At 45.1% G+C, this 12,805-nt stretch overlaps 1 long non-coding RNA gene across 4 annotated transcripts in view; it reads left to right on the top strand.

Annotated features, from left to right (window-relative positions):
• LOC102553173 (uncharacterized) overlaps positions 1-12,514 on the top strand; it is a 49,151-nt gene extending 36,637 nt beyond the window's left edge. The window contains exons 1-5 of one of the 4 annotated variants that reach the window (XR_005499216.2): positions 3,771-4,305; positions 8,217-8,523; positions 9,380-9,505; positions 10,256-10,369; positions 10,607-12,514. This is a non-coding gene — a long non-coding RNA (uncharacterized LOC102553173). The other 3 variants (XR_005499214.2, XR_005499215.2, XR_005499217.2) reach the window with 3 other exon arrangements.
• Positions 12,515-12,805: the final 291 nt, after the last annotated feature.

Genomic DNA, 12,805 nt, shown 5'->3' with positions numbered 1-12,805 from the left:
AATGTATCCCTAAAAGATGTGCTGGCTATTGGATGTGAAAAGGTTATTAGGTAATAAGACACTAAAGTAACTAATGTTTATTGAGCACTTACACGGAGTGGTTGTGCTAAGATCTGTATGGGACCTCTTAGGTGACTCTTGGGATCCTAGTATTTTGGGTGCTATTACCAGGCCTAATTACATGGGAAGCTTTATAATTCCCCAGAGGCCATGGGGTTAGTAGGTCTCAAAGCTAAGGGAGAATTCCTGAAGGTGATCCAGTCACTCCCTTAAGTGATCCCGTGTTTCTGCAAATGCAAACAGCTCTTGTCTCAGTGTTGTAGCCAGGAGGTCTTGCCAAGGCCTGGTTCACCACCTTCAGGAAGTGCTTGCAGTGTTATTACATTTCTTTAAGCCAAAGGGCACGCTAGATCAGAAGACAATTTGACAACCCATCGCATATATACGTGAGCATGCTATGAACACCTTGAAAACTTATACTTCCCCGGAAAACTTTGTGTTTATGTGGTTTATAGTAACTGTCATGGTTTAAGTTTGAAGTGTAGCCATTGTGCTCCTGTTACAAATGCTTGTGCCCAGCTAGTAGTACAATCCAGGCTAGCAGAGGTTGGGGGCAGCGAGGGCACTGGTAGTTGAAACCTTTACAGGGTGGGGCCTAACTAGTGGAAGTGGGTCAGCAAGAGGTGAACTTTGAGTTTTACTTACCCTCAGTTTCCACACTTCTGCGTCCTGATCCACCTCCGTGGAAACAGCCTTCAACCCAAGGGCTCCTAGACTGAACTGACCTATCAAAGCCTTCCTCATTCACCACAATGGGCTAAACACTCTTAAATAAATCCTGCCTCGAAGCAGTTTCTGTCAGGTATTTTGCCACAGCGGCTGGAGAAGTAGCCAATACTGTAATGTTGTTCCTAATTGCCAAAACAGGGACGCAACTAGAATATGTTTCACAGGTGAGTGGGCAATCTGTGCCAAACCAGACAAAGGGATGCTATTCACCAATAAGGAGATGAGCCGTCTAGCCATCAGCAGATACAGAGGAAATTTAAAGACATGGTGCCAAGTGAAAGAAGGCTGCATAATGTAAGACTCTCACGCAATGGGCAAAAACTATGGGGCAGGAAAAAAATATCAGTTATCTCCATGGGCTGATGGGCGAGAGACAGGTAAACAGGCAGAGAGCACAGGATCTTGCGAAGGATGGAAGGACTCTGTATGTTACAGTAATGGCAGATGCGTGCCATTGCAGCCTGGTGAGCACCTATTGACCATGCCACTCTGACAGTGAATCCAAATGTAAGCTGCATAGATTTCTCTCCAGGGGGATTTGCACACTCCTTTAAGCCCAGCACTGGGAAGGCAGATACAATAGACTCTCTGTGAGTTTGAAGCCAACCTGGTCTACAAAACAAGTTCCCTGACAGCCAGGACTACACAGACAAAACCTGTCTCAAAAGACCAAACAAACCAACAAAGAACAACAACAAAAAATAAACCAAAACCCCAAAACCCAAACGAACAAGCAAACCAACAAACCAACAACAGCAACAAAATACCTCAACAACAATGTACATGTCTGTCTTAGTTAGGGTTTCTATTACTATGAAGAAACATCATGACCAGGACAACTCTTAAAAAGGAAGACATTTAATTATAGTTTCAGAGGCTTAGTTCATCATCATGCTGGTGGAAGCATGGCAGTGGGCAGGCAGGCAGGCAAACACAGTGCTGGAGAAGGAGCTAAGAGTTCAACCACGTGATCTGAAGGTAACAGGAAAAGAACTGTGTGCCACCGAGCCTAGACTTGAGCATCTGAGACCTCAAAGCCCACCCTCAAAGTGACTTCCTCCAACAAGGCCAAATCTACTCTAACAAGACCACCCTTCCTAATAGTGCCACTCCCGACGGGCCAAGCATTCGAACACATGAATCTATGGGGGGCCATTCCTATTTAAGCCACCAAAATGCCACGCAAAATATTTAAAATTTTATGTGAGATATACTTTCTAACACGTTAGGATTTCTAAATTAAAATGATTTGTAAATTGTTATGCATACAGCACGTGTTGTTTATGTATTGTAAAGGGAACAGAATGCAAAGAAGGTTTATACTGAATTACAGCCAACTATATTTTTGCTATAACCAGATTAAATTAATATTTAAGTTTTGTAATAGGAACATACATGCATATCATGATGTGGCCATTATACAAATGTGTTCAACCAAAGCAAAATATACATACTGAGAGAAGTTGATAGGGGAAAACATGTGACCTCTGTATCCTTCCCATTCAAGCTTTCCATCTACTTAAAACTGTACACACACACACACACACACACACACTGGAATGAAGCCTAAGGGTCCAAGTTTTCATACACGCTCAGCACATACATTCAGTCTTCATTAACTTTTTGAAATAGAGCGTTGGTAAGCAGGGGCCCTAGTGGAGAGGAAGGACCAGCAGAATATTTCCCTCTCCTTTCTACCTTTTCCATGTTTCTATGGCCTATTCAAAACAAATCAATTTTGGAAAAGTAAGTGTCTCTATTACATATTCATAGTACGCTACAAATATTGAAGCCATGTGGCTGGGGGTGTGGTTCGGTGGTAGAATACATGTTTAGCATGTGTAAGGTCCTGAGTTCAATATCCAGAACCCAAACAAGACAAAGCAAACCACTACAGAAGAAAGAGGCCCCAACTTGGGGGATGCCCTGAGGCTACACTCTCATGTGGGACCCATTTGTAATGGTGAACTCCTATGTCCCTGCTGCATTAGGAACACCTTGCTTAGAAATGGCCCCCTTGTGTAGGAAGTGGTGGGAGGGCTCAGATAGGTCAGGGATTTTCCCCACCTGCATGCCCCTACCCATCCTAGAATCATGCATTTTCCTTTGTTCCTCACTCTGGAGTGCTGCCTCCGGATGTCTAGTTAGCATTCAGAGGCCATTGAATGGAGTTTGTGCTTGGGCAGCGGGGCATGCATGAAGGGTACCTCATCTCACAGAGCAAAGGAGAGAGGAAAGCAGAAAGGAAGAAAGGGAAAGAAGAGGGAGAGAGCGAGAGAGCGAGAGAGCGAGAGAGCGAGAGAGCGAGAGAGCGAGAGAGCGAGAGAGCGAGAGAGCGAGAGAGAGAGAGAGAGAGAGAGAGAGAGAGAGAGAGAGAGAGAGAGAGAGAACCACTGTAATGGGTTTGGGGGGAATCTGGTCTTGTTAACTAAGTCTTGAAAATGAAAGGTTGCCATCAGATTTTCCAGGAAAGGACAGAGCTGGAATTTTGCCTGATTCTTCTCCACATCAACCTTGGAAGGAGCACCACACAAAGAGACTAGTTCATATCTGCCACCATTTTCAGCGTCCCCTCTACTGGGCCTGGTAGACGCATTAATCATTCAGGGTGTCCATCTGTGTTGCTGTCATCTGGGCTGCTCCCTATGGTCAGAAAAGCAGCTGACAGGCAAATGCCAGACACTTGGCTGTTTGCACCTTGAGTGGTGACTGAAAGAGGAGTTACTTCTCTTTGCCTACATTTCAATGTTCCCTGAATCCAATTTACTCTCACAGAATTAGATATTCGTGCTCAGGGAGAATGGAGCAAAGTCAGTTCCTTTTGGATTTCTTGAACTAATATAGTTTAAATATCACTGGACAACGTCGACACAGACACACAGACACACAGACAAACACAGACACACACACACAGAGAGAGAGAAAGAGAGAGAGAGAGAGAGAGAGAGAGAGAGAGAGAGAGAGAGAGGGAGAGAGGGAGAGGGAGAGGGAGAGAGAGAGCATTCAGTTGGTAGTTATTTGAACAATTTGGTTTGCACCTAATTGGTTAACGGATGTTTGGTTTTAACCACAGAACTGCACTGTCTGCATGACCTGACTTCCTCCCACTGGGTCCCAAGCACCTCTAACTTCACAGCAAGCTGCCACCAAAACTTGGACACAAGGGTCTTCGAAAGGCACATATCCCAACCATGGCAAAGTGCAACCATGAGCTTTGACATACTGGGAAGTTTACTAAAGCCAGGGGTATTTATTATCAAAATGAAGCTTTGTTTAGGATATATAGCGACTACTGGAAAGTTCCCCACAAAAGTGAACCATTAGTTCAGTGTGAAGTTCTCCAGGAAACAGAAGTTCTGTGGTCTTTCCAGATGACGTAAACCTCAGCAGGTGCCGGAAGCTGCTGGCTTCAGCCTTCCTTCAGCTCGAGTCTAACCGATCCTCCGGTTTATTTTTAAAAGTGCACCTTGGAAGTTTTAGTCCTGCCTCTAGAAGTGAAGCAGCTACATCAGAAGGGTAAGTAACACATCCCAACTCTCCACACGCTCCTTTGGATCCTCAGACAGACACGTGGTTGGGTCGACAGAGCACGGGAAGTCAGTGTGTGCCTTGTGTGCCTGTATGCATGGCGCATGAGTGTGGTGTGTGCTCCCACCGCGTGGAGGCTAGCTGAAGGTCTTGGGTGTTCTCTGTCACTACCTTCCTTATTGTTTTGACACAGCACCGCTCACTGACTCTGGAGCTAGGCCAGCAGATCGCAGTGTCTTCGCCATGCTGGATGCTTTACATACTGTACCTAACTTCTTTGTTCTTAACCACGCTTTGGGCATCATTGCTCCCATTTCACAGGGGAAGAGGGTGATGTTAGGGAGGTACCACCTCCATTGTCTTAGCTGTAACTGTTATGAACAGCAGCAGTCACTCTATTTGCCTCTGAGAAGATCCTCTTCTGCAAAACAGGACTTCAAGAATCGTTGAATAAATTTATAAATTGGACACTTTATGAAGTATAGGAGTTACCTTCATCAAAGCCTTTGGATAAAGGAGAAAACCTATGTTCTACTTGTGGTCAAAAGACTAATGTTCTACATTTTTAATATCTATATTTTTGAGACTCTGTGTTTGTGTGTGTGTGTGTGTGTGTGTGTGTGTGTGTGTGTGTGAAGCCCCGGCTGCCCTGGAAATTGCTCTGTAGACCAAGCTGGCTTCAAACTCACAGAGATCTGTCTGCCTCTGCCTCTCAAGTGCAGAAATTAAAGGCACGGGCCACCACTTTCCAGCCAATCTTCTGTTTTTTTGCTACAAGGTCTCAATGTGTAGCTCTGGCTGACCTGGAACTCACTATATAGATCAGGCTGACCTAGCACTCATAGGCGCCCACATGCCTATGCCTCCCAAGTGCTGGAATTCTAGGTGTGTGCTATAGTGCCCAACTAGATATTCTTGATGACCATAGATAGATGCTGGCAAGATGGTTCAGTGGGCTAAGGTGCTGGTGACGTCTAATAACCTGTTTGATCCCTGCAAATCTACATGCTGTAAGGAGAGAGAACCAACTTCCACAAGTTGTCTTCTGACCCACACATGCACACACAAATAAATGTAATTAAAAATCTAGAGGCACCGCCAAAGAGTGTCTGCAATTTTATGCAGATCGTGTGTGTGTGTGTGTGTGTGTGTGTGTGTGTGTGTGTGTGTGTGTTTGTACACATGGTTGCTTCTGTTCTTTGTCAGATCAAAGGGATTTCCAATATGGTTGACAAAGTTTTTCAAGTTTAAAAAACAACCATAATTTATGGAATAATGATAATAGGAAAAAATGATTAGAGAATATTAGGGGCCTGAAGAGATGGCTCAGCAGCGAGCTCTTGCAGGGGTCCTGAGTTTGGTTCCTAGCACCATACGCAGCTTACAACCATCTGTAGCTCTAGTCCCCGGGGGATCTGGTGCCCTCTTCTGGCCTGTATGGACACTTGCACACCATGTAGTGCATACATACCTTGAATCTTAGTACTCAGCCTGCGGAGGCAGGAGGATCAGGAGGGAGTTCAAGGCTAGATTCGGTTGCTTAATGAGTTTGAAACTTGCAAGGGTTACACAGAGCAAACAAAGCAAAGCAAAACCAAAAAACGAACGATAAGACATCGGATCCTGGGGTTCTATACTATCGTTTTCCTTATGCACAACCATCATACTGTATGGATACTGAATAATTGCTGGGTGTTGCCCAGGAAGCAAAATTCAGCCCCAATAAGTGGATTGCAAGAATTATCAGCACGAATGACAGGAAACACGGATATCCCCATAAATTCAGTCGTCCTCGAGGTGCATGTGGTAGCCTATGTTGGTATCTACTTATGACAAAAGGAATCTTCCTATTGGAATTGGGTATTCCCCAGTGTGTTTCTCAGTAACCATGTTCTCATTGTCACTATTTGAACACATCCAGTTCACTCAGGGGATTAAAAAACAAAGACACTTTCTTTGAGAAAGAAAGGATGTGTGGAAATGTGCCTCATTTAACAACGTCTGCATAAACCCTTGACTCGATTAATTTTATTTGTTGAGATTGATAGGAGCATCTTATGGAAGGTGAAGTGACTTTCATCTGTGCATTAAGAGCGCAATAAGCTCCAGGAGAAGCACCATTGCATATGGTGCCACTTGGAACCAAAAGGCTGCAGCCCTCTAGGCTTCGTGGACCTGTATCAATCTTTCTGCCCCAGCATCTCCATATCTCCTCCCTACCTACCACCCGTACCAACATATGCACTGTCATGATGGGAGAAATGGAAGTTTTTTCTGCATAAACAATTTGTCCATTGGCCGTTCTCTGAGTCTGCCAACCAGGTTGCCAATTCTGATGTCGACACCTGTCCATTTGGAACAGGAATGAAAACAGCCACTCATTTCTGAGAGACCATCAAACACCCTGTCTGTGAGCAACAGCTCTCCCTTAACTGCAATCTGGGCAAGACATGAGTGGGTCAGGCAGACAGATAATTGCCGATCAGATCCTCCAACTCTTTCCGTGTCCTCAACATTGAAACTTTCCTATCCCTTCAGTACGGTGCAGTTTGGGGAGAGTCACCATCTTAGGGCTGTGTTATGAGCTGCTGAGACTTCATCCTGGTTATGGAATGGGATCTCACTATCAAGATATCAAGACTTGCTAGTGAGGGGATAAAGTCAATGGGCATTTTCAGGTGGTTTTCAAGACGACGTTCTCCTTGTGGAGAAAACACAGAAATGATGTCCAAGCACATTACAGTTAGACTCTGGGAAATACACACACTTTTCCATGGAATCCAGGATATCTCTTAGCAACCCCACCCATGTCTCTCTCTCTCTCTCTCTCTCTCTCTCTCTCTCTCTCTCTCTCTCTCTCTCTGTGTGTGTGTGTGTGTGTGTGTGTGTGTGTGTGTGTGTGTGTGTGCATGTGAGTACGGGGCCCTTTTGACACTTCACCTTGTGCTTTTTCCTTTGTCTTGTGGAACCCTGTTCTCCTTTTTGTGAGGGAACATCTTCCTGAATCCTATGTGGCATATATTTTAGCCATTGCGGCCAATGGCTTGCAGATGACATATCACCACTAAAGTGAACTTTCAGAGCAGCGTGGGCCCTGCCTTTGGGAGCTTCCTGCCTGGCACAGGCTGAGGACTAATGTGGGTTTAATGTTGTTATGAGCCAGGCAGCTGAGCCGGGCAACAATACGAGTCTGTTGGACATGTCTTCTGGGTTGTCATGTTCAATTTGCACATGACCTCCTGGCCAAAAAATGGGAAAGAAGTGGTAGAATGTGGGACTGAAAGCTCATATTATTGCTTTGACAGCTTCACTCATCTAGAAGTAATGCAAAATGCAATTTATATTTATAAACTCTGACCTCCTGCACAGAAAGGGAAAGTATCTAATGATGGGCCGAGGTAGTGGAGGAAGAAACAGATCTCAGTACAGCTGGAATTTGTCTACGTTTCTGCTCTTCAACCATTCAATTACAGTCAAGAGACAAATGAAGCAGGGACAGTGTGCTGGTGAGGTAGAGACACAATTATTTTATAGTGACTGGCTTCTGGCTTTGAGTCTTGGCAAGGGAGGCCACAACACGCCTTATTTCACTGGAGACAGATAATCTGCTTGCTCCCATCGGACAAAGGCCCTCTGCTTGTAGGTGTGTCATTATGCCCATCAGAGAGGAGAAAAGACACTGGCCAGTCAGTGACACTCCGGTAGGGTATGCACTTGGAAGTTCTTGAGAGAGGCTGACATGTTAATCCTATTAACCAAGATAAATCAAGTCAGGTCCGGTGGTAACTGGGGCATTATTCACTTTTGAGTGGAAATAGGCAGAAGGCAGAAAGCATCATCTTCCTTTGTGGATCAGGGAACTTACTGGCTTTTATGTGTCCCCGATTCATTTTGAACAGAATCCACCAGCTCACTGGGAGAATGAGGACATCATTGTCTGAATCGTCACATGTGAACTGAGTATTCCGACTAGTGTTTTAAATGCACAGTAGTTTCTGTAAAAGTTGGCTGCCTGGGGCAGGGGAGAAAATTCTGGGCTTTCCCTAAGGATGTAAAGGGACAGAAGCAGCCACCTTCACAAAGCTGGTTATGGTATGGCAGAAAACTGTTAAGTTACCACTTTTGGTCTGCGTGAAGAGTCTTGCTAGAGACCCAAGGATCAAACTTGAGAAGTGAACAGAGAGAAGTGGAACCGGGGCTGACAAGGTAGTAGAGTGTTGTAAAGTGTTTTCCCATGTTGCTAGTGATTCATTTTTTTCTTCTTCTTTGGGGAGTTAAAAAAAAAAAAAACCTCTCCTGCTTAAAGGTTTCCTAGATAGCAAACTTTTCTCTACTGTATCTCCCCATTACATCTCACCGCTGAGTTCTTATGTAGAATGCTTGAATACCTTTTTTCAAGCTGAGCACAATAGACTCTCTGTGTAGAATAGTGTATGAACCGAACTCGCCAACAGAACCGGCTCAGTTTCTCTGTTGTATCAGTTTAGGGCACAAAGTTTTCCATCTCTCCTGGAAGGAAAGCATCTGCAGAGTTCGGCTGGTCCATTGCTCAGGTTTCCCACATTTGGACAGTATTGATTTCAAGTCTTAGTAGCCTCTCAGTGCTAGAGGAGGGCAGTGTGAAGTGAGAGGAGCACACAGGAATCAGATGTGCGGGTGGTGTCTGTCTCCTTGGGGACCCCCATGAGAGATGTACTTAAGCATATCTTATGTATATTGTGTGTAGGATGTGCACTGTAGGTAAGGGATGTACTTATGGATACTATATAAGGTATAAGGGCTGGCCAGAAAGCCAGGGGAGGGTGGGATGCTGTCTTGGATGAAGACAGTCTCACATCTAAACCCTTCTCTTTGGGAACACACACAAAAAAGTTCTGAGACTGAAATGAAGATGCAAAAATGGGGAAGGGCCTGTCACAGGGTCCCCTAATATGACCACCATCTCTTTGTCCCAAACTCGAAATAGTAATATGGTTTCAGGAACTCTGCTTTGGTTCCTCTTTCCCAGTCCAGCTGCCCTCACTGACCTGAATTCTTAATTCTACCCCCACCCTGACCCCAGGTGATACTACAACCACTGACTCCCTACACTCACGAGTGTTGAAGACACAGGCACAAGGTCTGGGAGATTCTGGCACCACAAACACCCGTAGAATACTGTATAGTGACTTCTGGAAGGGGTGGCCAGGTAAGAAGTGGTTTCCTAAATACAACAAAGTAGTTATGGTCAGGAGTCTGTAAAGCCAGAATACAGCTTCAGTATCACACCAAGTGCCTTGTGGAACAGACTGTCAAGTCGGGATACAAGCTCAGAGGCTGGGTACTTCCCAAGCAGGCAGGTGAGATTTAGAGCGCTGTCCACTTTACCTGTTCAGAGGTGCCATGGGGGGCAGAAAACCATGCATAGTCCTTTCTACTTTGACCCCAGGGTTTTGGAAATACTGATAGGACAGTTTGACTGAGGGAAAAGACGAAGCATTTGGTAACTAAGCCTGGTGAAATCTCCTGGGATGTTGACTGTGGAGTGATCCTAAAATCCTCCTTTCCTTTCCTCCTTGCCCCACAAAGTGTTTCTCTTCCTCAAGCCCACTATGTCCGAAGAGTAAAGTGTAAACAGGGACCTTTATTTCAGGACTGCTTCTGAACAGAGTGTATGATGTAGCCTCACAGGTCCAGAACTTTCTCACCACCGAGCTCCTTGGTGAGGGCTTGGCATAGATGCAGGAATGGGGTGTCTAGGGATGCTACCCCTACCTGAGGCCTCCTAGAGCGCTAGGAGCCTTTGAGACGCTAATGCTCTGCAGCCGGCCCTGCAGGAGTTAAAGCCCCAGACAGACAAAAGCGAGGCCGCGGTGGCTCCTTTTCTCGGCTGTCAGCTGCAAATAGAACCGCTGCCCTCTGGACTTTAACTCCCGACAGAAAGGGCATTTTATTACAGGCTATGACAAGTTGCAGGGAGACCGCGGAGAACTCAATAAGAAGTAGCGGCGAGTGGAATCAAAAAACGCTCGGAATGTTTGGAAGACTGAGCGAAGATGGCTCCAAATGATAGGTGTGAGCGAGATTCAGGGTCGCGGCTGCGGGCTGGGCGGGGTGGGCGCCGCGCGGAGACACTGCCCGCTGCGGAGGATCAGAACGCATCTTGAGCCTTTCGTGGCCTTGCAACCGATACCCAGAGCCCATGGCCTACCCCAGCACCCTCTCTATAGCCGCGGCTGCAGCTGATTGTCTCCCAAAAGCTGGTCTTGTACCCTCCCCAAATAATCAACTTTGTGTTTTTCAATCATAGGAGGGAGATGGAGGCTTCTTCCCGGGCTGTTTTCCTCATGGTCTTCTGAGGGAAGATGTCTTTCTACAGTCTACGTCCAGCCTTTTGCAAACTTGTGTTCGACTTTATTCGAGATTCGAGTTGTCCCACACTTTATTCGAGATTCGAGTTGTCCCACACCCCCTTCTCTGAGAGAGAGAGAGAGAGAGAGAGAGAGAGAGAGAGAGAGAGAACAGCGGCATTTTTTTCTTCCAAGTTTTTATTCTTTCTTTTCTTCTGGGCTTGCTGCTTAACAAAGTGGCCACAGTCTTAGTTGTCGAGTGTCTTTCTGATTTCTCAGGGCTGGGTAATGTGTCCCCCTGTCCTCCCCCCTCGTAGCAGTTCTATAAATGTTTCAAACCATCTATATCCAGTGAAAACTCTCCAGACCTTTAGAGCTTCCACTGCTTAAAGTGCACTGTGGAGTAGGAGCCCCCTACACCCCCATAAGCACCCCAGCTCGATGTGGACCTTATAGGATTCAGGTTGGCTTGACGATGGCAGCTCAGGTGGAGGAGGCTGGAGAAGGCTCAAGGGACTTCTGAGGAACCCTGTAACACAAAAGGTGAAGTGTGTTTATCCCAACTTCAGCCTCAGAATTCCCTCCAAGAGAGTCAGAGTTGGTGGTTGCCAAAGCTAGCCCCCTCACCCCCACCCCCAAGCTCGTTTGCTTGAAGGGTCCAGCTCAACCCAAGCCCAAATTAGAAAGATTTTTGACAGTATTAATCAGGGCACTGTGCGAATTATTAAAAAGAAACTGCAGTTTCCTCTTCCTTTTCCAAAACTTATGAAAGAGAAGTGGATGGGGGGCAATCTTATCTAATTTGGGTGATCAAGGCAGAGAGAATAGATACATTATAAATTCACAGCGTATGGCACAAATGTTTCCCGCTTCCTGTGTCCTGCCTGGTAAAACAAAACAAAACAAAATAAAGCAAAAGATAGCTGGAAGCTTTGGGGTTCTTGTTTAATTGGAGAAACTCTATAAAAAAAATCCAACATTTAAAAAATTATGACCCCAAACAGGCAAGATCTCGAACCCATTTTGCCAGGTTCCCTCCACTACATAAGAAAGCAGCGCTTCCTAACTTTGTTTTTTCAGCCCCCCTTTTATGTCCTTTTCGGAACTAGCTCTTCTTTCTCTGTCAAAATGTGTCTGATTTTGGTAAATATTAATTATTCGTTCTCTCTGGAACCCTGTTACAGTCCCTAACCTCCTGGACCAGAGTATAAACAGACCCCATCTCCAGTGTCTAACAAAAGTCAGAGAAAGTTCATTTGGTTAGAACTGGGTCTGAAGCAACACCCTGGGTCCCCATTGGGTGCTGAATCACAGCTGCAAAGATGGATATTAAAATTAAATAGCCTCAAAACTAAGAACATGGGGGGGCACTCCACAAGACAGAGGATTTTTTTTTAAAACTAACAATGAGGATGTAAGATGAATGTAATGAGAGATTTTGCTTCTGTCCTGATGAACCACTAGCAATAATTGAACCATGAAGAGAAAACTCTGTTTCTCTCCTCTTGCTTTATTTTCTTAGAAGTCTTTCAGAACTAAACAAATGCAGGAAAGTTCTTCTCCAAAAGGCTGTCTGCTTACTACTGATGGAGAGAGGGTTGTGAAAGGATGTGGTTCTTTTCATTTAAAGAATAGCTTATGAAACAATTTTTTAAAACCTGTTTAAAAAAGTTCCTTCATTATTTTGATTTTGAAATGGTTGTGAGAGACATTTTGTAAACGAAATGACTTCCTTGGCATGGTCTATGGTAATGTGTATCCTTAAATATCTGAGAGTATAATAGGCACCATTGGGGAATAGGTGCCAGGTTGGGGATTGTATTCTCCGACCTTGTGTGTATCTGGAAAAAGTAAAAAGCAAAACTTAATATTCATGTCTGTGGTTTTTTCTCTCTCCTTCAATTTGGAATCTTGTTCCAATTTATACTCCAGAATCTAACTCCAGTCTTTGAACTTTCATTTCCTTATCTGTGTCTATGTACCACATCCCCTCTGTTCTCCTGGAAAGGGCAAACTGTTGAAAGAAAGAGGCACACATCTTGAATTTCCCCCAGATCCTTCTAGAAAGAAAATGAACAGGGAGGGGAGGATTTGAGGCAAAGGCAGTGGATGCCTCTGAAAAACAGTTGTACTTAGAAGAAAGGTCACCTACCGACAGT

This window comes from Rattus norvegicus, chromosome 1 (assembly GCF_036323735.1).
Source record: "Rattus norvegicus strain BN/NHsdMcwi chromosome 1, GRCr8, whole genome shotgun sequence".
Classification (NCBI taxonomy): Eukaryota; Metazoa; Chordata; class Mammalia; order Rodentia; family Muridae; genus Rattus; species Rattus norvegicus.
This window is presented reverse-complemented; position numbering and strand designations above follow the sequence as displayed.